The sequence below is a fragment of the Sus scrofa genome, chromosome 8 (assembly GCF_000003025.6).
Source record: "Sus scrofa isolate TJ Tabasco breed Duroc chromosome 8, Sscrofa11.1, whole genome shotgun sequence".
Taxonomy (NCBI): Eukaryota; Metazoa; Chordata; class Mammalia; order Artiodactyla; family Suidae; genus Sus; species Sus scrofa.
This window is the reverse complement of record NC_010450.4, coordinates 86,108,947-86,135,088: the sequence shown is the minus strand read 5'-3', so window position 1 is coordinate 86,135,088 and position 26,142 is coordinate 86,108,947. Positions and strand designations below refer to the sequence as shown.

Genomic DNA, 26,142 nt, shown 5'->3' with positions numbered 1-26,142 from the left:
GAAACTTGACAAAATATTCCTCATTTTAAAAGCCATATTAGGTTACTTTTTAAATAAAAAAAGAAAAAGAAAAAGTGATTCTCCCCTGAAAAACCCCTCTTCCCAGTGAAGCCAGATTAGTCAGCTGTAACAGGAAGATTAACCTACAGTGGTACATTAAATCTCTCCCTAATCTGTCATGAAATTTACTGCCTCTTTTTCCAGTAATCTCTGAAATCTGCCCTTTCTCCTCTCCCTCTACCACTAAATTCTGGACCAGTTTATTCCTTTTGTTTTTGCTGAAAGAAAAAAAAAAAGAGCACAAAACAAAACTGTTAGTTTACCATTAGGTTTGAAATCGCCCATCTGAATTCAGGCTATTTTGCCATCTTCACCCAATCCTGGACTAGCTGCTATTATCACTTTAAATTTCTCTTTCTCCTTGTCCAAAATGTGTTACTGTGACTGCTTAAAACATGTCTTCGAATTTTTTAAATTAGTTTCACTTTATATTCCTGACTTGTCTCAAGTATACCCTCTTTTCACAATATCTCCCAGGAAAAGTTCTATGCCTATGAAATAGCAACGACTTATCTGAAGTTGCATCCTTTTTCCCCCCTCCTTTTCTCCCTCTAAATAAATTATATTTGTGTAAGACAGGGTGAGGGGACAGTGTTTCAGCTGTTACAATGCAAGTTTAGTTCCCTGGAGGCTGACAGTGATGGGAGACCCTGGGATTCTTGGATCCTGCACGCCCAGTGCGAGAAGGCAGCCTGAACAAGAAGGTAGAGGGAGGCTGCGATGGAAAGTCACCAGGGATCTCTCAGGGGGCAGGGGGTGCTGCCACAGGCGGGGAAACGTTCCCAGGTTACACGTGAGAGGTCTGATTACCAACAGGATCCGCTCCTCGGACTGTGGGTCTGGTGACCTCAGTGGTGACAACCACAAGTTCAGTGTGGTTGTCACCTGTGGTTGTCACCATTGGGCAATGGCAGGATTTCTAAAATATTACCCTCGGGTAAGTGGCCATCTCGAGTCACAGGGCTCCCGACACAGCTCACAGTCAACCATTCCGATCCCCGGCTGCTTATCTACAGCCTTCAAGGCTGTCAGCCCAGGGCACACAGGCGTCAAGTTCAAGCAGCCCTTACTGCCGGAACAGCTTTCACGCTCGCTCAAGTTCTAGAAAGGCAGGTTAGGCTAAGGACCTGTCAGCATTTGGGGAATTCCACTTTACTTTACAAATAGCTCTATCCGTCATTAAAACACATGTCATGTAGATGTCAGCTGGGCTGTTATTCTGAGAAGGGTAAATTTTCTCTACTTTCTTTCTGTGTCTTCTCTGAACTCTCTTTTTCCTCTGCCAGGCAACGTACTCTAAGCAAAGACATGGCCGAAGAGGGCTTCTTATGTCTACTGATGGAGAGCAGGAAATAAATGAGACCAAAGGAAACCTATGCTGCCCCAAATGGAAGCCCCTTTTGCTTCAGTTGGACAGAGAAAGGGCATTGTCAACCAAATCTTGGCATGGGAGGGATTCGGTGTGTTCCATATCGAGCAACTTTAGATTTATGGAATTTCCCTACTAAAGGGATTGAATCTAATCTCCCAAATTACTGGGGGGAGGGGGTGAAAAACCCACCTGCATACCACCTAAAAGTATACCATAGAAAAATAAGCAAAGACAAAATAAAGATCTGTGAGGTTCGAGAATTTTTAGAACAAACTAAGAATTAAATTAGTCTTCTGTGAGTGTGTGTGTGTTGGAGGGAAAGAATAGACCCATGTTTAGAGAATAGATTGACAGTGTTTTCTAAAACTGATTATTCCTTTAGAGATAGGCAATGACATGTGAGTTTAAAGAATCACTTTAAACTGATTCCTTCATTAGTATTTGCATATGGCCCCCGCTCAACAGCAATGGAATTGCAAAGCTTTTGGTTTTCTTTTTAGGTTTCTACTCCCTTTGGAGAATTCTGTTTAATTTTCAAAACTGTCAACTGTCCCACTCATGCCCCAGGGTTCTCCGAACTTTACGGTGACTCTGCATTCAATACAGTTTCATTGTCAAAATATAATTATGTGTTTGTACCCAAAAAAACCTCAAACACCATCTGCTTCTCAAAAGCCTGCTTCAGTTCTGCCACGGAGGTTAATTGCTCAGTCCCAACACACGGGCTGGAGGCACCACAGCAGCACCATAATTTGAACTCTGAGTTCCTCTGCTCTTCTGTACTCTTCAGAGAAAAGGGACTAAAATAACCCAGAGTTTAGTTACACATATAATTGACCATATTCCCTGAAGGTTGTTGTTGGTTTTTTTCCAAGCCTAAAAGCAATGTGCACGATAACTGAGGGACTAAACAGTGTTTCCTAGTCATTGCTGCACTGCTGTGTACATGACCTTGAAACCAATAGCCAGGGGAACGGAGGGATGCAATTCAATTCCTGTTCAACAGTCACAGGCACCATTACTAGTTTTTCTAGCACCTTCTGATTGTTCTGGCCCTCGTGTCCTGAGATGAACGATTTGGGGGCAGCTTTTCTTGTGCCCTTGATCCTGACTTCCTATCTCCTCGCCTCTATCTTTCTAACTCAGTGCAGGAGGGGGGAAAAACGAGCCTAATAAAGTTGTGTATCTGCAAAATCAAGAAACAGAAGAAACTTATTTTTAAGTAGTATGTTAGGGACATTTGCAACGTCCACTATGGTTTTCTTCAAATTAAAATGCAGGATCTCTTTGGGGTACAGTAGAGAATGATATAAACTATTACATAGAGGATGGATAAACAACAAGGTCCTGCTGTATAGCACAGGGAACTATATTCAATATCCCATGATAAATCATAATGGAAAAGATATTTTAAAGAATATATGTACATATGCATGTATAACTGAATCAATTAACTGCACAGTAGAAATTAACACATTATATATCAAGTAAGCTTCAACAAAATAAATTTTAAAAAATAATGAGTCTGAAAAAAATACAGCATTTTTCTTGCGTTTACAAACTTTTAGACTCTCCAGAGATGCTTACCATGTACTCAAAACATAAGTTTACCCCATGTTTTCTGACTATGAAGACTCGCAGTAAAAGGCATATGCCTAATGAACTGACAGAAAGGTTCATGAAAGACGGTGAAAACAGTAATGACACTACACAATACCCCCTTACCCAAAAAAAGCAAAGAGAAATAACCAATTCTTTTGAATTTGTATAACTAGGAAATGAGATCGTTAGACACTGACTTCATACCATAAGCAGGAAAAACATCATCAATAACCACGCTCCAAAAACCAAATGACTCATTAATAAAGCCTTGTGCTGAAGGCCACGATCTTGATCCTAAATTAAATCTTTTCTTTTTGTCTTTGTCCTCCTTCCTTTGTACTCTAAGAACTATTAACAGGTTTGATTTACATAATGATGGTTTTGGTTTTAGTGAGTGATTTTGACTCTGCCTTGTCTGGAAGTGACAAAGAAGCTGGAGTTACAAAGAGGTGCTGAGCCAAACTGAGCATCAGCATCGTAAAAGCCATGTGAGTGTATGAGGGGCACCTTAAGGACCCCGATCAGGAGGAAAGCGAGGGAGGAGAGCCCTGTTATGCATTTCCGTTTGTCCCTTCTTTTTTTTCTCCTTCTTTTTACAGCAGCACCTGTGACATATGGAGGTTCCCAGGATAGGGATCAATTTGAAGCTGCAGCTACCGGCCTACATCACAGCCACAGCAATGCAGGATCCAAGTGGCGTCTGTATCTTACATGGAAGCTTGTAGGAATGCTGGATCCTTAACCCACTGATCAAGGCCAGGCAGGTATTGAACCCATATCCTCACGGGTTCTTAACTGGCTGAGCCACAGTGGCTGAGCCATTCATCCCTTCTTTTCTGCCCAAAGACATGGAGACCCTAAGCAGGGACACAAAGTTGGTTGTGGAGTCCTTTCTGCCAGTGTGACAGCATGTGTGCATACAGTTCACGTGTATATGCACAAAGTGGCATTGTATTAATCCCTCACATGACTGATATCTTCCTCGGCACATATGAAAGCTACAAGGGCAACTAAAGCTTTACTAAAATATGCATAAAGGAAGACTGAACAAAGATTGAAAACAAGCTCTTTGGAAGTGTTGTGGGAAATCAAGTTAACAGGTTTTATAAGTGTGCCTTCCCCATCTCTGCACACATAGGTCAAATTTCTCTCTCTCTCTTTTTTTTTTTAAAGGTCCGCACCCACAGCATAAGGATGTTCCCAGGTTAGGGGTGGAATCAGAGCTGCAGTTGCCGGCCTACGCCACAGCCACAGTAATGCTAGATCCAAGCTGCATCTGCAATGCTGGATCCTTAACCCACTGAGCAAGGCCAGGGATCAAACTCACATCTTCATGGATACCTGTCAGATTCGTAACCCACAGAGCCACAACAGGAACTCCCCAATTTCTCTCCTTTAATAAGTAGTATAATGTGGTATTGGTCAGATTACCCCAAATCTGAATAACATTTCAATTTATGTAGAAGGAATACATGGTCAAAAAATGCACCTAATTCATTCCTAGGTATCAATCAGAAACACATGAGAAACCATGACAGCTCCGCACACTGTTTATCATTTTAATGATGCAGCTTAGCAGGCAACTGTTTCTATTACCTAAAGTACTATCGCTTTCTCCTAAATAGTTGGAAAGAATCATATCATTCCTCAGGGTCTGGAGTAATACTGTATATGTGAAAATATTCACTCAAACTATACTTTGGAAAGACAAAGAACATCCAGATCTAACTTTTCTCCAGGAAACAAAACCAAATAAAGGGTTTTATCTTTTGAAAGAAGGAACGTGATGGGCAAACGCAAAGCTAAATACCAGGGATATGGTGTTCTGAAAATAATCCCATTGTCTACTTTAATGGTAACTCTTTTAAATCTGCCAACTATGGAAACAAAATGGACCTTAAAAATAACAGAGAAGCATTTTTCACGTTTCCCATCCAGTCTATCCTTGGTGGCCTGAGAGGTGAGTTGGTACTAAAGGATGCTTAGGCTTCTGATCAACAGAGACGACAGTCCTGGTATAGACACCGCATGAACCAGAGTGTGGAGTCAGGAATACGCTCGAAGAACACAGAGGTGAAAAGACTGACTGGTTGAAATTAAGGTGAATTTCGGCGGAATGTGGGTTGGACAACACGGAGAACGTATTTTACAAACACACTGCCATACTATCTCCCATCCCACAGGTTCTTCTCACAAGGCGACCCTGAACTCCTCCCATGGAGAGGCAGGGTCTGCAGCCCTCTCCTTACACCTAGTGGGGCAAGCTTTGGGACTCTCTCCACCAACAACTATTACAGAAGCTTTGCAGTTTCCGAAGGTAGAAAACGCAAATGCCTCGCTCTCCTGTGATATTCGCTCTCCAAGCCTAGCTGTGAGGAATTCCATCTAGTCCAAGGGGCACACTACAGGCAGAAGCCGAGTGTACGGTGCTCATTTGACACCCTCGAGAAGGTCTCCACAAGAGCCAGCATTAACCACCAGATGCATGAGTAGAGACGCTGGCCAGACTACCCCAGCCATCAAGTCACCCCAAATTTTGAGCCTTCTCAGCTGAAAGCCCAGACCCTGGGGATCAGAGATGAGCCATTGCCTCTGGACTCTGTCCAAATTCCTGACCCACAGGATCTGTGAGCATGGAAATGTTTGTTTTATGCCACCTAAGGTCTGAAACAGTTGGTTACACAGGAAAAGTAACTGGAACAGCTACCTATCCACTGTGAGGCAAGTATTAGAACTCATAGGACCAAAAGGTGTGATGGGAAACCATGGGAGATTTTCAAGTGGCGTGATTTCGTAATTAAGAGTTTAGGACCTTAGAGAGGATAAGCTAGTATGAAGAAAAATTGTTTAAAAAAATCCTAAGCTTGGCCTGGTCTAATTTCAGCAGAAGAGAATGAAACAGGACAGAAGACACACGTAGATGGAAGAGTCAATGAATTTTGACACTAACGGAGTTTGAAAGAGGAAGGAGTAAGGGGGTAGAGGGTCTCAACCACTTCTCCCGGGGCCATCCACGAGCAGGACAACAGAAAAGATGGCCAGTTACCTGGAGGTGGGAGAAGACAGACAGCTTGTGTTTTGGACTCAAGATATGCTACAGCACACCTGCCTGGTAGGGTTGGGGAGAAACCTTTCCATCACGACTCTCCAGACTTCCATTTATTCGTGCCTGCATTTCATTCGTCCTTTCATTCAGTCAAGATATGCGAAGCATTAGGTGCCAGGTTTTTGCAAGCAGTTTGCATATAAGATGAATAAATCACAACTCATAGTGACATGAAAGCCATTATGGAGAAGGAAGCAGCGATGTTATAAAATGCAACCAGCACAAAGTCAGCAAAAATAACAGACAGCCACAATTCCAACATTTAAAAAATTCTTAAGACGTAATCTGAATCTTTACTGACTTCTCTGATAGATGTCGAGGAGGTAATCATAAAATGTTTAGCATAAAATGTATCATAACATATAATAAAAAAATGTTTAAAAATCTTCTTTGGATCTTGCAGTGAGTTGAACAGTGGCTCCTAAGAAGATATGCCCACATCCTACCCTTGGAAACTGTGACTATGACCTTATTGGGAAAAGGTCTTTGCAGACATAATTAAGGACCATCTTGAGATGACAAATGTCCTTATGAGAGAAAGGCAGAGAGCTCACTGGGTCTCATACATATCAGGGAGGAGACCACATGAGGACGGAGGCAGGGACTTCCCTTCATGGCTCAGTGGTTAATGATCCTGACTAGGATCCATGAGGATGCCGGTTTGATCCCTGGCCTTGCTCAGTGGGCTAAGGATCCAGTGTTGCTGTGAGTGGTGGTGAAGGCCAGCAGCTGCAGCTTCCAATTTGACCTCTTGCCTGGGAACCTCCATATGCCTCGGGTGCGGCCCTAAAAAGCCAAACAGAGGCAAAGACTGGAACTACCAGGAGCTGGAAAGGCAAGGAAGGACTCTCCCCTAGAAACTTGCAAGGAACATGGCCCTGTTGACACCTTGATTTCAGACTTCTGGCTTTCAGAACGCATTTCTGTTGTTTTAAGCCACCTAGTTGTGGTCATTTGCTAAGACAGTCCTAGGAAACTGATATCACCTCTTTCTCTCCAAAGGCCCCATTACTCATTTCAACTTTTTGCCTCAAATCTTTTCTTCTTCCACATCTCCAACCAACCTGAGTCTCATCACTTCTCCCCAATTCCTTTCCACTCTTCCAAATAGGTCTCTTTCTCCAACAGGTCTGTACTCTCTAGAAACTTAGTAAATATGTCAATTTTTTGGTATTCTTCCAGTTATCTTACTTGATTTACTTATTTTTCATGAAGGTAATGCTAAAATCCCCTCTAAATGTGGAGTTTTGAAAGTGTTAGAGTGAGTCCACTAGATTTTATTTAGACTCTACAGGAGGAGGTACAGCACAAATTCATGACTGCAATGTCTTCCTCTTTTTTTTTTTTTTTTTTTTTTTTTTTCTTTTTAGGGCTGCACCCATGGCATATGGAGGTTTCCAGGCTAGGGGCTGAACTGGAGCTGTAGCTGCCAGCCTACACCACAGCCACAGCAACGCAGGATCTGAGCTGTGTCTATGACCTACACAACAGCTCACGGCAACACTAGATGCTTAACCCACTGAGCAAGGCCAGGATCGAACCTGTGTCCTCGTGGATGTTAGTCGAGTTCATTAACTGCTGAGCTACAACGGGAACTCCTGTAATGTCGTCTTAGTAAATTATTCCTGTTAGTAATAAGCAGTCTTTCTCTTTATCCCTATCAATGCTTCTGCTTTAATTCCTATTTTATTCAATATTACTATTGTGGTTAAGACCCACTTACTTTTAGTTAGTAAGGGGAGTGTGTGTGTACACAAAAGCAGTATTTTAGCATCAAATTAATTGGTACTATAGATGAACTACACACAGATCTGTTTACCAGCTTAGCAAGGTACGTGTCCCAGTTTAGCAGGTGAAGGTGTATACTTAAAGGAACTACGTCAGGTGTATACAGTGGATAGTACTTAGATCATGTCAATGGACTCCTGTTTTTCGAAGCCAAATTTATGGTTACCAAAGGGGAAATGTGGGAGTGGAGAGGGATAAATTAGGGGGGTGGAATTGACATATGCACACATAAAACAGATATATACATTTATAAATATAGGTAACAAGGACCTACTGTATAGCATAGGATAAACAATTTAATACTGTGTAATAATCTTTATGGGAAAAGACTCTGAAAAGGAATGGCTATGTGTATGTGTACCACTGATTTACTTTGTCTTACTCCTGAAACTAACACAACTTCGTAAGTCAACTATACTCCAATAAAATTTATTTTTTTAAAAAAGCCTGACATGAGGAGTTTCCATCATGGCTCAGTGGTTAACGAACCCGACTAGGATCCATGAGGACGAGGGTTCGATCTCAATGGACTCCTTTTGATGTCCCTCTGAAATACAGAATAACTCCTGCAGGTATTAAAGAGAGAAACCTATAGAGGGAGGTCACAGCTGACACTGTTCTCTAGCCTGGAGTATAGAAATCAACCACCACTGTGTATTTGAACTAAAATGGCCCACCCCTTGTTACAACAGTACTAAGTCAACAGCCCAACCAAACAGGGCATGACTAAGGAGTCTCTGCTTCGAAAAAATTTACTCTCTTTTCTCTCTATTGCATTTTCTTTTTTCTTCTCTTTTCTTTCCTTTTCCTTTCCCTTTCCTCCCTCTCCCTCTGTCCCTTCCTTCCTTTCTTTTTTGGACACATCCTGGGCATATAGAAGTTCCAAGGCTAGAGATCAAACCCATGCCACAGCAGTGACCCAAGCTACTGCAGTGACAGTACCAGATCCTTAGTCTGGATCCTCTATCCACCGATGTAAGTGTGATGTTAAAATCCCTAATTATTATTGTGTTGCTGTCATTTCTCCCTTTAAGTCTTGCGCTGCACCACAAGAGAACTTCTTTTATTGCATTTTTTTTTTTGGCCTCTTTTTTTTTTTTTTTTACCTCTACCTTTCCCTCTCCCTGTTCTTCTATTCCTTTCTTTATCTTCTCTCAGAGCCTAATTCTCTCTTTCTACCGTAAAAATTAATTTCTTCCTTCCATCTCCATCGCTTCCCCCCCCCATCCCTTAGTATCCTTTCTGCTGCATCCCACAGATTTTGGTATGCCGTATTTTCACTTGCCTTCAGGTATTTTGGGGTTTCTTCTTTGATTTCTTCATTGACCCAATAGTTGTTCAGTAGCATGTTGCTCAGTCTCCACATACTTTTCTAGCTTTTTTCTTGTAGTTGATTTCTGGTTTCATATCACTGTGATCAGAACAGATGCTTGATATGATTTCAATTTTTTTCTAAAATTTATTGCCACTAGTTTTATGTCCCAACATATGGTCTATCCTTGAGAACATTCCATGTACACTTGAGAAGAATGCGTATTCTGACTGAATTTGGATGGAATGTTCTGCATAAATCTATCAGATCCATCTGGTCTCATGTTTCATTTAAGACAGCTGCTTGCATGCTGACTTTCAGTCTGGATCATCTATCCACCGATGTAAGTGTGATGTTAAAATCCCTAATTATTATTGTGTTGCTGTCATTTCTCCCTTTAAGTCTGTTAATACTGCTTTATATATCTTGGCACTCCTATATTAGGCTCATGTCTTCTTGATGAATTTTCACTTTTATCATCATGCAATGTCCATATCTGTCTTTTGTTACCTTTTTTGGCTTAAAGTCTATTTTGTCTCATATAAGTATGGCTACACCTGCTTTTTTGGGGGTGTGGCTGCCATTAGCTTGGAGAGACATCTTCCATCCCTTCACTTTGAGCCAATATCGATCTTTCTTTCTTTCTCTCTCTCTCTCTCTTTCTTTCCTTCTTTCTTTCTCTTTCTTTCTTTCTCTCTCTCTCTTTCCTTCCTTTCTTCCCTTCCTTCCTTCCTTCTCTCTCTCTTTCTTTCCTTCTTTTTCAGGGCTGCACTTGCAGCAATATGGAAGTTCCCAGGCTAGGGGTCAAATCGGAGCTGCAGCCTGTGGCTGCTAAGCCGAAGCCAAAGCAACACTGGATTTGAGCCGCAGCTTCAAGCTATACCACAGCTCACGGCAATGCCAGATCCTTAACCCACTGAGCAAGGCCAGGGATTGAACCTACATCCTCATGGATACTAGACGGGTTCTTCACCTTCTGAGTCACAACAGGAACTCCACTTTGAGCGTATGTTTATCTTTGGAGCTGAGGTGAGTCTCCTGGAAGTAGCATCTAGTTGGGTCTTATGCTTTAATCCATTCAGTCATTCTGTTTTTTGATTGATGAATACAGTTCATTTACATTTAGGGTGATGACTGATAAATGAGGACTTCGTACTGCCATTTTATCTTCTGTTTTTTGGTTGCTCTCCGTCTCCACTGTTTCTTTTTCCTTACATTTCTGTCTGCTGTTTTAGTTTGGTGGTTTTATATTATGTTTCACTCAGTTTCCTCTTTTTTATGTTCTGTGTCTCTGCTCTAGATTTATGTTTTGTGGTTACCAGGGGATTTCTAGACAACGTCCCAGATAAGGTGGTCTTTTTTCTGTTGAGAGCATCTTATCTTCACTTATCTACACAGGTTCCATCCTTTTCCTCTTCCTCTTTTATGTTTTTATTGCCTCAAACTATTCCTTTTTATGTCCTGAGTTGGTTACCAAATTGAAGTGGCTATAGTTATCTTTACTGCTTTTCCCCCTTTTAACCTTTATGCCAAAATAACGTGTTTAAAAATCTACTCTGATACAGCAATGCAATTTTCTGATTCTTTTTATCACTTACTCAAAGTTTTGCATATGTTTGATTTTTCTGGTAGAACACCTTTCAACATTTTTTGTAAAGCAGGTCTAGCCTTGATGAGCTCCTTTAGCTATTATTTGTCTGGGAAAGAAAAGGCATCAAATTTTAACTAGCAAAAAAAAAAGAAATGTGGATCTAATCAAATAAAAAAATTTTTTTTGTCTTTTTTGCTATTTCTTCGGCCACTGCCGTGGCATATGGAGGTTCCCAGGCTAGGGGTTCAATCGGGGCTGTAGCCACCGGCCTATGCCAGAGCCACAGCAACTCGGGATCCGAGCCGTGTCTGCAACCTACACCACAGCTCAGGGCAATGCCGGATCCTTAACCCACTGAGCAAGGGCAGGGACCGAACCCGCAACCTCATGGTTCCTAGTCGGATTTGTTAACCACTGCGCCACGACGGGAACTCCCTAACCAAATAAAATTTAACAGGATACATGAAAAAAATTACTTCTACGTTCATTGACCCACAAATGCAATCACATAAGACTAGGATAGGGAAGCATATCTTAGTGGCACACTTAGAAAGCAATTATAGAGGCTCATGACCCCATGCAAGAATAGCAATGTAGCAACCCAAAGAGCCAATGCATCCTTCAGTTACATATATAAAACATAATACCTAGATGCTGGGTTCATACCCTCAGATGGCTACACGTCTGTAGGTGAAGCACACCGGTCAGGAAGGGACAGTGAACTGGGAGCATGTGCCCTGTCTCTAGTCAGAGCCACTGCTCCACTCCCAGCAATGGTTGTTTTTTTAGGAATGAGGGCCCAGGGTTACCAGAGTTCCTGATTTTTCCAGAGAAGTTGGAAATCTGGATTTCTATGCAACATCTCCATTTTTTTCTAAACACTATTTATTAAAAAATTTAATTAAACTATATATGCCCCCAAAGAGCCCTACCCTCATGGGAAGCCTGTTTTGGGGCAACCTTTTCAGATGACAGGAAAGGACAGCCCCCTGTATCTAATCTAGGTGAGTCCACACCTGGAATAGTGTGCTTTCCCGGGCACTAACCTTAAGGAGAAACAGTGAGGAGGAGGAGTGGCAGATCAGTGACAGAGATGGAGATCTGGCTTCTGGGCCAGTGAGACCAGGGTTAGAATTACAGCTCCACTTCTTACTAGAAATGTGGCCTCAAGCAACTTTCTTAACGTCTGCAGGTCCAGTTTTCTCATCTGTAAAATGGGGATCATCATAATCCTACCCCAATAGGACGGATGTGAGGACTAAATGACCAAATGAGCTAACGTGTTCGAAGAGCTAAGCCCATGTATTGCACATTTTAGGCTAATCAATAAGTGAGAAAACAGAAATATATAAGGAACTGTGGAAACTTGAGATTTTCCCTCATGTTAAAAAAAAAATAACAAATGGCAACATGGTACTTGTTGTTAACTGTTTGACTATGTGGGGGTGGCTTAGCTAGCCTTATTTATAAGGTCCAAGGGCAGGACTGGAAAGAGACAATGGGCAGAAGTTAAAGGGAGGCATATTTGGATCTGATTAAGTTAGGTAGACTCTGCTATCTCCTCCTTTCACTGGAGGAAATTAAACCCAAATTAGACAGCTACTGGGCAGATAATGCAGGAGAGCGTTCAAATATTGAACTAGAAATTAGATAAACCAGACGACCCTCAGGCCCATCTAATCCCGAAACTTCTGTGATGCGCTTACACAGGAGCAAATTCGTTCAACTTCTCAGATGTCCTTTTAAGGCAGATCCACTGATTTATACGGAAGAAGCTACCAACATTAAAGAAACTAAAAGCCCAAGCCAATAGTGCAGATGTGCCAGAAAAGAATCACCACTAAGGGTTCCATGGACTGTGCCAACACACACATACACATACAGTGCTCAAAGCTAACATACTGTAATCTCAGTAGGTATACTGACTTCAGTCAAGGCTACTGTGATCATAAAAGCTCACAGATCCAATATTTTATTTTGGTTGGTATCAAGGAAAAGGGAGACAAATGTGACATCTTTTTTTTTTTTTTAACTTTATTTTTATGGCCACACCTGTAGCATATGGAAATTCCCAGGCTGGGGACTGCATCCAAGCCACAACTGTGACCTATGCCGCAGCTGTGGCAACACAAGATCCTTTGATTCATTGTGCAGGCCCAAGGATTGAACCTCAGCCTCTGCAGCAACCCTAGCTGCCGCAGTCAGATTCTTAACCTGCTGTGCCACAGTGGAAACTCCCAAAAGTGACATCTTACGGAAATTTGTATTCATTACTTCTTTCTTGAAAGCCCTTGATAACAGGTACCTGAAATGTTTATCCTTAGCACCATTAAAAATCCCGTACATTTATGGACACTAGATTTATTACATTCAAAGATACATTATCTTACTCCTTTTCTTATAATGCATCATGAGGCAAGTGAAGCGGAGATTTCCATTTTACAGACCAGAAAATTGGGCCCTGGGGGGGATAAAGTGAGTAAGCGGCAATGCAGAATCTTCTAATTCCAATTCCATCTGCTTCTCATTATGGCATACTGTATTTTAAAAGGCCCAAGTAACTTTTTCTCCTTTGAGAAGAGTATAAGCATACGTTTTATACATGGACAAAGAGAGAGGGTCTGATTTATTTACTCCTGTAGATGGATAAAGAAAGTAATTCCAGAACAAAACACATATGTAAATAAACTGGATAAAATATTTTAAACATTTCTCGTAAAAAAAATGAGTTGGGGAAAAAGGCCAGAAACACTAAAAAGGCATGAGTGCACACATGTAAACTAGACCTGAAGCGCTGTTGCCCTAAGGGCATATCCTACTCCTAGAGGCCTTGAACCAGGACTTATGAACCACACCTGATGGTGAAAGAAGACAAAGCCTGAGGCCCAGTAGGAGAGGAGGACAAAAAGACAGACTCCTGCGTAAAGGTGGGATCCCTAAAATACAAAACAAAACAAAACAAAAAAACCCTCTGCCTGGTAGGAGAGTCTTCTGCTTAAGCCTTGGATCTCAGTAGGATTAAAAACAAAACAGAACAAAACAAAAACCCTTCCCTGGGTTATTTTTCACCCAAAACACACACCTACACAGATAGGACAGCCTGAAGTCATCCTCCTGGGTGACCCATAACACCTCACCCCCAAACTGTTTTAAAGTGGCCTTGGGTTAGTACTTGGAGGCTTTTGGCAGAAGCGAAACCACAGAGACCTCTATAAACACATACCTCCAAAACAACAACAAAAACAACAAAAACCCAACAACAACAACAATAAAACAACCTCTCATGGAAAAAATTCTAAGGAACATAATCTCACAATCAAATTCACTAAACACATGAAAACATAAACCTTTAGGACTTAGACTAGGGGAAAAAAAGTACAGAGCGGACATGCAAAGCCTTCAGATATTAACAGCATATAAAATTAATGGGTCTATTATTTTTAAGGGAGTGAAAGATGAGACTGAAAAGATGATGAAAGATCAAGGGACTATTCAAACTGACTAAACAGATTTGAACAAAAACAATGCAAAATTGCAGAAACACATAAAATAACAGGACATTCATGTACACGTTCAGCAGAAGATTACAGACACAGCTAGAGAGACAGTGAGGTAGTAGGCAGAGCTGAAATATCACACAGAATGTGGAGAAGAGCAAATGAGGTTCAGAGACTTGCAAGATAAAAATACTCAACATCTGCTTGCTTGGAAGGTCAGAAGCACATAGAGGGGTGGAGAGGCAATGTTCTAAGATGATAACTGGAGATTTCCTAGGTAATGAGCTCCATGCCCACACACTTCACAGCAAAACTGCAGAACACCTGCCACACAGGGAAGATGCTGAGAAAGGGCAGAGCGAAAAGACATAATCCTATAAAGCAGTGACTGGGCACAACACGCTGACTTCTCAGTAGCAACAATGGAAGCTAAAAGGCAATAGAATGTTATCTTTGAAATGACTGGAAAAAGCAACGGTTAATAAGAGACTATGGCCAGAAGTCAGCAAACTTTCTGTAAAGTGCCATATCATAAATACTTTAGGTTTTGCAGGTCTGTCTGTCATATTCTTTTTTGTTGTTGTTCTGTTCTCGATTACCACTTTAAAATATAAAAAAATAGGCCTAGCACAAAAATAGACCTCATATCAGACTTGGCCCCAGGTGGCCCCAGTTTGCCAGCCCTGAGAAAAGACAATGAAGTTTTTCATCCAGAAGGAAATAGACATTTTAATAAATGTACATATTAATTTTAATTAAGACATTGCCCACCAACTCTTGTTTAAGGAAACTTTGAAACAAAGTACTTTAGGGAGATGCAAAGTGACACCAAAAAGTCTGAGATGCAAGAAGAAATAATGAGTTGAACGTTAGTAAAACCCTGTAACAATCCAAATAAACACTACGCATGTTGTTGATTATATAGATAATGTGTGCAGTAAAAAAGTATACAGAATCAAACACTACAAAATAGGCTTCTGCTTTTGCAAATGATTTACAATGCTGGGGAAAGTGCTGGTCTCACTTAATAATAAAGAAAAAACAATAACCAGAAAAAAAACTACAGAATTGTAAATATTCTTGATCCTCTCAGAGGGGGGAGGGCACAGGGAACCCAAGAACAATGAATTCCAAGGAGAGAGGGAAGCATGCACTGGCTCACCTGGTGAGGCAGCCACATAGCAGAGGTAAGATGCCATCAGTTACCATTTTAAGAAACAGCTGGAAGGAATGTGGGAGCCAGGATGACATGTCAGTCTGAAACAGCTGGGAATCCCAAACACAGAGGGGTTTGCAGTCAGCAGTAAATTCATGCCCAGGGGCCTCTCTTGAGCTCTCCTGGGAAGACCAAGGGCAGAGAAGGGGGCCAGGGAGGGAGAGGGCCCCTCGGAAGTACAGACATGGAGGGAGGTAGCAGCAGCCACTCCCAGGAAGGCATAAACCCCACTCCTCTCCCAGACTCTTCTGTCATACGGGGCAAACATAACTAAAAAGAGAAGAGACCTAAATGTCCATCAACGGAAGAACTGGTAAAAATGGATAAATAAATCATGGCATGCTTTACACAAAATAGAATCTTCTACGTGCTTTAAAATGAATCCCCAAACCTAATCCTAAGGGAAAAACCAGATACAAAATGATTCTATGTATGTTAAATTAACCTGTTTTATAAAGTTGTATAAAATTTGTATGAAAATTTATATGTGTATATACATAAAGGTGATGTATACATAACACATTTTTCATTTTAATTTTTTTTTAATGGCTGCACTCACGGCATATGGAAGTTCTCAGGCCAGGGACTGAGTCTACGCAGCAATGATGGGCTGGGGATTGAACCCACACCTCCTAAGCGACCCGAGCTGCTACAGTTGGATTCTTAACCCAATGCACCACAGCAGAAACTCCACACCTTTTTACATATTGTGCAAAAAGAGCAAAATAAAGACATGTGTGTGTGTCTCTAGGGCTGCATAAACAAAAAAGCAAGGGAATGATTTAAGAACCTCAGGATAGTGGCGGCCTCTGGGCCCCTGTCCTGAATTCACCACGGAGGGGCACCCAGGGACTTCTAATGTGCTATTAGGAATATTGTAGTTAGTATACTGATTGCAGGGAATATGTCATATTTGCAGTTATCATTATTCTTTAACTTGACATATGTTACATGCACTATTACGCATACATGATAGATTTTGTGATGAAAGTAGAAGGTCTGTGCAGATGTGCATGTAACAGTTCACAGCAGTTCTTCCTGTGTCAGGGAGGGAGGAGGAGAGGATTAATGGCCACGTTTACTTCCTGCTCAATGTCCTTCTGTTTCTGGGTTTGCTTGGGATTGTTGGAAAACACGGATATATATATATATATATATATATATATATATATATATATAAGCACTGCAGATAATTTTAAGCAACTAAAACCGTGAATTATGTTCATTTTAGGAAGATTCCTTTCTGCTACATAGTAAAACTACCCCAAAAGGATGAACATAAGGTTTATACAACTTCCATGTTTCTAAGCTGCAGAAAGACATGTAATCATTAAAGAACAAATAGACCATATTTAATGAAACTTGAAAGACTTATTTGCCATATTTGTTCACTTTAGAAAAGATAGCAATTAAGTTTACTGCGGTCACAGAATCTTTTTCTTTTCATTCTGGACAAGGTACCATGGTGATTACAAGACTGCATATTCCTTTACATGGACAAGGGATCTCAAAGTCCTGATTAGCCAAGTGGAGAAAGTACTCTGAATGCTTGGCTGAAGTTCCAAGACATTTCAAGAATCAGTGTTGTATTTCTTTTATTCCTAAGTGACTTCCAAATTCCTTTCTTTGTTTAATAATAGCCAATAACCAGAGTGAGAAGAGCTTTGTGTGAGGGTTAACACTCTGTCATGCTCTTTCCAGGTCTAAAAATCTTTGGGGCTTCTTTTATAGCCATGTCCTCAGCAATAGAAAATGTGATGCAATTAGACTCTCTTTCATGTGGTTTTATCAGAGACAAGCAGCTCGAATAGAAAAGCATTATTTACCAAAGCAGACCACAGTCTGCAGAACTGTGTCATTTGGGGTTCTTCCTTTTCCCCAAATAGAGCATGAGTCCCATAGAACAAGGGCCCTTGTGTGTGCATCTCAGCATTGCCAGGGCCCAATTCAGTGCCAGGAACACCCAAGGGGATGATAACTGTTTGTCGAGTGCTTCTGGGTGTGCTTTGAAGCTCAGAAAACTAATTTCTTTCAGCCATCCACCCATATGTTTCGCAAACCTTTATTTAGTGTCAATTCTGAGCCAAAATGACAGCAGATATTGAGATGACAAATATGATTAATATCCTTTTCTGCTTTTAGGTGGTTAAGTCTACACTGAAGTACACTTTGGAATTATATCTATCAGCAACAACATGAATAAAACTCACCAACACAATGTTGTGTGAAAGATGCCAGACAAAAAAGAGTGCATTCTGTGTCAGTCTGTTCATATCGTCAAAACGGAATTTGATGTCAGAATAGTGGCTACCCTGGAGGAGATGAGCAGAAGGGGACCTGAGGGGACCTGGGGGGTCACTTAGTGGGTTTTTTTTCCTTAATCTTTCTGTGACCGCTTTTGGAAAATCCATCAAGTACCACGTCTGTGATTTGGGCATTTTTATATGTGCATGTTACACTTTACGTTCACTTTTAAAGAGAATATCACTTTCAGACTTTGTGGTGTGGCACAACAGGCATCTCTGCAGAGCCAGGACACAGGTTCAATCCCTGGCCCTGCACAGTGGGTTAAAGGATTTGGCGTTGCCGCAGCTGCGGTGTAGGTCTGGATCTGAGTCCTGGCCTGGGAACTCCATAAAAGACCAAAAAAGAAAAAATAAATAAGTAGATAAAAAAGAACACTTTTTAAAAGCATGCGGCTTGTCTAAGTGGATTTCTCTATTGCTCATTCAATTCAGCACCTTCTCAACACTTTCCCAAGCTCTAACTCCAATGCCACGTCCTGCAGAAAGTCTGCACTGAGCCCTAAACCTGAATGAATCTTTCCTTCCTTGGAACTGCCGCAGCGTTTCACTACTACATCTCCCTTACCTTCAAACAATCTTTAAAGAACACCATCTCTCCCAGTGCTTTGGATTTATTAGGTACTCAAAAATTCTTAAGCAAATAAACATGTGACTTTCTCTTCCCACTGCTCCACGTGGCCTCTTCCTGTGCTTCTGGGTGCTCTTTAACCTGTCCTTTTATTCAGCAAAGCATACACTGCACAGTCCCTGGGAACATCCAACTATGATGTTAATAAGCCTGAAACCCTTTTTATTTTTTTATTTTTTTGTCTTTTCCCTTTTTAGGGCCACCCCCACGGCATATGTAGGTTTCCAGGCTAGGGGTCTAATCGAAGCTACAGCTGCTGGTCTACACCACAGCTCATGGCAATGCCAGATCCTTAACCCACTGAGTGAAGCCAGGGATCGAACCCCCAACCTCATGGTTCCTAGTCAGATTCATTTCCGCTGCGCCTAGACAGGAACTCCAAAACCCTTTCTACTCATGGCTTGGACACATTAAAAAGGAAACAGCATTGTTTTTTCACTCGCATAGTAAGTGTCTTAAAAAACTCAAAACAAAGGAAAAGCAACATTACCCGTAATTTACCATACACATTGTCTTGCAACTTGATCTTTATTCTTCAAATGCCACAAACATCTTCTCATGTCTGTACACGCAGTTCTTATTGAAGTTGATTGCATTCTGGAACAATGGTTTGGCATAAAGGCTGCAGGCAGAAAGCATGGATCCTATTTTGCTTCACCAACTCCCCCCCTGAGCTATGTCAAAATGTTTACTTTTAAAAACAACTTAAGTTTTTATTAAAAAAAAAAAAGTCAATTCACGAGAACTATGTTAGAATAAACCCCTAAGAGGTTTATTTTCCAGGTTAAAGTATACAGGTTACAAAGGATTTCCCAGAGTACACTGTCAGATGTGAAGACTGCAATAATGGATGCTTCTGCAATAGCAAATTCCACATCTCACCAAAGCAATGTTTTCACCTCTTAATAACTCTGAAATCACGTTCCTTATAATCGATGGTATCTTACTATCACTGTCAAGCAGCTGGCTGTTGGGATCTGGTTAAGTACTTGTGCCAAGATGCAACTTCTCAGCCAGGAAAAGGACTTAGAGATGGTTCCAGTAAGGGAGGTAAGTGCTGACTGTCATCTGAAGACAATGTGCTACCTTCTTGAAGCTTAAGAAAGTGCCAGCAGAAATTCAGCAGGTTAGAAAAAAAATTCCGGTGCAACAAGAGGTGATCATACTAAATGAAGTAACTCAGAAAGAGAAAGACAAATACCATACGATATCACTTATATGTGGAATCTAAAATGTGGCACAAATGAACCTATTATAAAACAGAAAGAGACTCACACACAAAGAGAACAGACCCCTGGTTGCAAAGAGGGTGGGGGGATGGATCGGGATGGACTGGGAATTTGGGGTTAGCAGATGCAAACTATTACATTCAGAATGGATAGGTGGAGTTCCTGTCATGGCTCAGCGGTTAACAAACCCAACTAGCATCCGTGAGGACTTAGGTTCGATTCCTGGCCTTGCTCAATAGGTTAAGGATCCAGCATTGCTGTGAGCTGTGGTGTAGGTCGCAGATGCAGCTCAGACCCTGTGTTGCTGTGGCTGTGGAGTAGGCCTGGCAGTTACAGATCTGACTTGACCCCTAGCCTGGGAACCTCCATATACAGCGGGTGCAGCCCTAAAAAAGACAAAAAAAAACAAGACAAAACGAAACTATTCTGCAATGGCCCTACTCTATCTAATAGGATCGTCTCCTCCTGAAAGGTAGCCTTTTGGGGATTCGTCTCCTTCCTCCCCATTTCACTAGGTTTGCACCTTTGTATACTGTTATACTGAAGATTAATCCTAAGAGTTATTATTTATAATTTTAATATAATTTTGTATGGTGATCACACCTATTATTGCTGGTATCAAAAGGTGAAAAAAAATATTCCTTTCCAAAGAACTGGCACCAGGATTACTCTAAAGACGAAAAACATCTTTGCTTGGGGCAAGAGGTGAAAGAACTCAAGAGCCGGGCATCCTGTGCGTCCAAAGATCCAGGGAAGAAGGTGAAATGGCTCTGCAATAAGTGGGGAGAGAAAAGTACTTACTGTGTGGAGCAGTGGCTGTCAGAGAAAGGAGAGATGTGAGAGAGGAACCCCAGGAAAGCTGAAGACTGGACATGGCCTGGGAGGGAGCAGGAGCCAGAGAAACTTCCGTTGAGTGGTGGTCAAGTTCTTGTCCAGCCACCAGGGGAACAGTACTCTGACCCAGTGTCTACACCTAAAATAAGGGAGTGGAGCTCTTGAGAAGTCCGTTGAGAAACCACATAAGGAAGTGGACAGGCTGACTTCTGTGGCAATATCTACTTCAGGGGGGCAGGTGGAAAAACTGGGGACCAGAAATGCGAGAGTGAACCTAGCACGATACTAGGAAATGACTGACATGATGACAAAAAGAGGAAGTGTCACTCACCCACATCACCACTGATAAAAGAAAATCTTTCAAGAACAAACATACCTAAAATGCTGATCTATATAGTATGTGACGTGACCTCTCAAACTTTCAGCAAAATCCTTCGCACTAAAACAGGAGTGTGAGCAGTTCCCGATGTGGCGCAGTTACGGATCCAGTGTTGCTGCATCTGTGGCATAGGTCTCAGCTTTGGCTTGGATTCAAGTCCCGGCATGGGAATTTCCATATGCCTTGGGTTGGGTGTAGCCCCCCCCCCAAAAAAAGAGAGTGAGATTGTGTGTGCGTGTGTGAGAGAGAGAGAGAGAGAGAGAGAGAGATTTTAGTAGGGTCTTTGTCTTGGGGAGGAGGAGGGGAGGGGGAGGGGTGGGTAAAGAGGGGGCAGGGAGAAGATGGGGGAAGGGAGGGAGAATCTAAAACCCCATTAGGTTTGGATCACCCTGGTGTAAACAGAGCCGTCAGCAAAGGTCTCATGGCAACCATGAAAATAAAAGCTCCCTGGAAAGCTCAAAAAATCCCAGAGAAGGATCTGATCTTTTCCAAAACTCAGAATGATGATTCAAATCTTCATAACACAGCCCTCAAGGGACTGGAGTCCCCACCTGCTATCTGGATTTCACTTTATCGAAAGGCTGTTTGCTTAATTCCATAGTGTGCTAATTATGGTCTAGTCTTTATAGATTTATGAACACCTTCCAGTTCTTTCAAAATCTTTCCTAAGGAAAGCAGTGATTTCCATCAAGACATATAACTCTCTTTTGAAAGAACAGGGTGAGGGATTTTCAGCTCCAATTGGAGAGGAAGTTCTGGAATGGATTCTGGAATCCTTTCACTAATGGAAAGGAGTACTATTTTTTCTTCTGCCACATCAAAAACGACCATCACAAATACTGTATATCTGCTATTAAGTAATGGCAATCAGGGGAGTTTAGACATTCCCTTGGAAAACTGATCCAATACAACATAGAGTCCACACAGGTTTTGCTGCACCTGTTCCATTCTTGACATTTTCCAGCCTCAGCTGATAACCTGGGAATCACCTGAGAGAGATGCACACTAGGGATGCCCACAGAGGTACTGATATATTTATGTTACGTTTTCAAGTGTATCTGTAGAAGATGTCTAAACAAAACCACATTTTAGTCTTTTCTTCAACCCATTTTTTACTAATACTGTTAACTGTATCAATATTGTTAAGAAGGAGAGAAAATGTTGGTTAGGATTTCACTGCCTGGTTGACCCTTCTCAAAAAACCTAGAATGGCCAAAAGACACAATGTAAGAAACCAGAAGGAAAAGCAGTAACTCGTAGTACATCAGATAACAACCCCCTGATCTTTCTTTTCCTAAAGGCCACAAACATTCAGCCTTTCAGCACAGCCACTCAGCCATACAGCCACCATCCACCTTCCCTGATAAGGCCAGGGAGGAGCTGGAGGCTGGCTGTTTTCCTATCAGGAGAGAAGTGGGATGACATCACGTTCACCCCCATCATTGGCCAGTTCCTAAGTGTTAGTGTTTATAGACCCAGTACATAAACCACCCTACAGCTGACCTGTCTCTCTGGCTCAGCTGGACATCAACCCAGGGGTTGCAAGGATAGGAGAGCCTGCTGATGATTCATGAGGAAGATTCTTTTAACTTTTACAAAGCCAGGGTGAATAAATGTATCTCAGACCAGGGAATGAATGGCACACTGTTTACTAAGTGATGGTCTTAAACAAAGAATAGAATAATAAAAGTAAAACTAAAACCCACAGATGATTAGAGTGGAGTTCTGGTGTTACATACTGCTTCCCACAAGGTATCATTAAACACCTGAGGTGCCCCGGTGGGGGCAGAGGGAGGGGGTGTCCTGGTTTCAGGTCCACCAGCTCTTCCTTCTTGTCCCCTGAGCCTCTGTCACTGATTCATTCACTTCTCCCATCTCAGATTTTTCAGAATGAAGATTCCAACGACACACACTCTTCATCTCACTGCCCCTCCGGTTTGGAGATGAAGGCACAGAGCCTTTCTTCCAGGCTCCACCCACTGGACTTATGTTGCTCCAGTGCTTCTGGATCTCCTTTGCTTGTCCACAAGAGAGAAAAGTGCTGGAGACCCTTCTGTAGAGACCCTTCTGTAGTGTAAACACACAGCCCTCTGCCTCTGATAAAATGTAAACGCCTCTGCACAATTGAGGGAACGTATTAGAGAGCTTCCTGGCTTTAGTTCAGGAAACTCTAGCCTCTGGGTTGGGAAGACTCTCCTTAACCTAGAAGCCCTTCTCTGCGAGCTTCTATTACCAAACATCTTGGCAGCGGCAACTATCCGCCTGTTCCATAACCGCCGGGAACAGGGGACATCATGCAGGGGCAGAAGGCTTGACACTGAGGGCATTTTTATAGTGCAGAGGGAAAACCACAGTGGATCAGTCGGGTAGTATCTAAGACCTCGGCTTTTAAATCTATGGTGACCTTTCACACGGGCGCACATGGATATGTAACGAAACACAGGTTTTGCTGAAACAACAGTTACCCATATTATGTGCAATAAATTGTAATGTTTCCTCTTCTGTTTCATTCTTAAGAGTGTTGATAACCCCCAAATTTACTATTTTTTAAATTATAGTTAGAAAAACTATATAAAAGGTTAATAAGACAAGAGGATATATTATTAAATTGATCTATTTATAGGACATCTCAGAAACCTGAGTGTGGAAGTTTTAGGTACCAAGTTCTTTTAGGTACTAGGTACTAGCCATCTTAGGTACTAGGATGATTCCCTTTACACAAAATTCCAAACACAAAGATTTAGGAACATCGGCTTAACTTCTACTAAAGGATAAGGCAGGAAGACTGCAGGGTGTAAAAGGAGTGTTTTACTTCGATTTTGAATAAACCCATAGTAACTGAACAAGGTTACACTGCAACAGGGAAATACTTTTGACAGAGGCAGTGTGTTCTGATCAGGGATTGTAAAGGGAAGCAAGAGGCGATGAGGTTTGGGGGCAGAGCAGGAAAGGCATGAAGGTCAAGTTTTCTTGGATGTGCACCTCGCCTAATTGGCTCACGTCTGAATCCCGAGGAGGATGTTGGCAGCTGCCACTCAGAGCACAAGAGAAACAGAGCCTTCTGAAATTCAGCTCAGAGGTCACCAGTGCAGATCCAAAAAAGGATTGCTCATCTTTATTACATGGGTTCTAAGCATAAGCACAGGAGCCATCTTCTCAACTGTTCACACCAACACCCTCCCCCAGGAAAATTCTCAGGGCAAGAAACCTTTGTCTTCTCTCTGTTCTGAATCATCTCCAATAAAGCTAATGGCAGTCAGGGATGAGTAGCAACTTGGAAGCAGAAGAGCTATGAAATGTTTCCATTCTTAAAGTTGGGGGGAGTGGAGTTAGAAGACTACAAGGTTCCAATGACTAGGTTTGACTGCTAGAGCCCTTTATCCATCACCAGCGGTACATCCAATCTTGTGCAAAACATTGCTTCCCCCTCTTGGAAACCTTCAACAAATGATACTCTGCATAATAACAAGACAATGACTTATGATTCCATTCAATGTCCCCAATCCAAATTGGCTGCAGATACGAGAGAGCCCAGATTGTCAACCTCTATTTGAAAAAAAAAAAAAAAAAAAGCAAGCAAGCAATGGTTGCTGAAATGCCAGTATTCACAATAGCATTAAGAATAATCATTCAAATAATGAAAATTCTGGAGTTCCCATCGTGGCTCGGGGGAAACGATTCTGACTAGCATCCATGAGGACGCAGGTTCGATACCTGGCCTTGTTCAGTGGGTTAAGGATCCAGCGTTGCTATGGCTATGGCGTAGGCCCGCGGCTACAGCTCCAATTGGACCCCTAGCCTGGGAAGCTCCATATGCCACAGGTGTGGCCCTAAAAAGACAAAAAAAAAATTGAAAATTCTATAAGTACAAGTTTATACCTTTGTGAGTTTGGGAAGGATGTCTAAGTTGAAATCATTCTAGTAGGGCCTAAACAGAAACTTGGGCATTTCCAGCACCATCATGTTAGTGCAAGTTCTTGCGCCTGATGAACACCAAGGCCAAACAAGCCACGAAACAGAGTCTGGAGCTGAGAAAGGTTTACTGTAGGGCCATGCAAGAAGACCGGTGGCTCATGCCCCAGAAAAGCCCGAACTCCCCGAACCCAAAAGTGTAAAGCCTTTAAAAGCCAAATGAGGGAGGGGGTTGCAAGGTATGTGATTGGCTTGTGCAGAGTGCTGTAACTGGTTAATGGTGAGGTAACAGGGTGGTGTGACGGGGGGTGACATGACCAGTTCTTAGGCTCCAGTAGGTCTGGGGCTACCCACTCATGGTCATCAAGTAGTTAATGTCTTCTATCGGGTGGTGGTTTAGCCTCTATAAAATGACTCAGGAAATGTGCATCAGATACTATTTTCTAGGTACTTCAGGGAGGAGTTATAGCAGAGGATATGGGAGAAGGGCCTGCCCTGGGAAGACCCCATAAGGTCTTGCTTGGTTGTAATAATAGGGATCTCTCTCTCCCTTTCTCCCCCTCTCTTTCTCTCTCTCTCTCTCACACACACCCACCCACACACCCACACCCTTACCCCTATACCTCTATATATTCCAATTGCAGTCTCCAGGCCTTATTTACCCCATCATGATTTGACATCCAAATAACTACTATGATGTCTATGCACTGTTCTCATTTATAACCCCAACCCTGTATGGCTATGGTTTAGAAGTTAAATTTCCAGTCTTCCGAATTCTATATATTCTATACAACCCAACCATTACAAATTTCTTTCCAGAGACTTAAAGACCAAGATTAGAAATGGCAGTACCAAATTCATACCCATACATGGGAAAAGGCATCTGAGAATGGTTTTTGAAAATTAAAGGATTTCTCCAATTGGCCAATTTGCCCATTATTTTTTTCCTTGGCTGACTCCAGAGAAAACTCCCAAATAAAAGGCCAGAATGTTAACTGGATAGGACTTTTGACATTATTTAGTCCACATATATCATGAAACAGCAAATCCAACAGCCTCAAGCTCTTGACCACTCAGCAACATCTACCTCTTTACTGAAATTCTCTCAAACCTAGGTTTCCATAATTTTAGTTATTTCGGCTTTCTTCTAACCAAAAGGTTCCTTTCTACTACCAATCCCCAGAATGCCGCCCCACCTGTCCTCTGGTCTGTACCCTCCCCGTACACCTCCTCCAGTGTTGGTTCCATCCTTCCTCACAGTTTCAACCCTCAGGACTACAATATTGGCACAAACATCTCTGTGTCCAGCC

At 42.0% G+C, this 26,142-nt stretch overlaps 1 protein-coding gene across 1 annotated transcript in view; it reads right to left on the bottom strand.

Annotated features, from left to right (window-relative positions):
- Positions 1–26,142, bottom strand: part of RNF150 (ring finger protein 150) — a 242,481-nt gene that overhangs the window by 195,330 nt on the left and 21,009 nt on the right.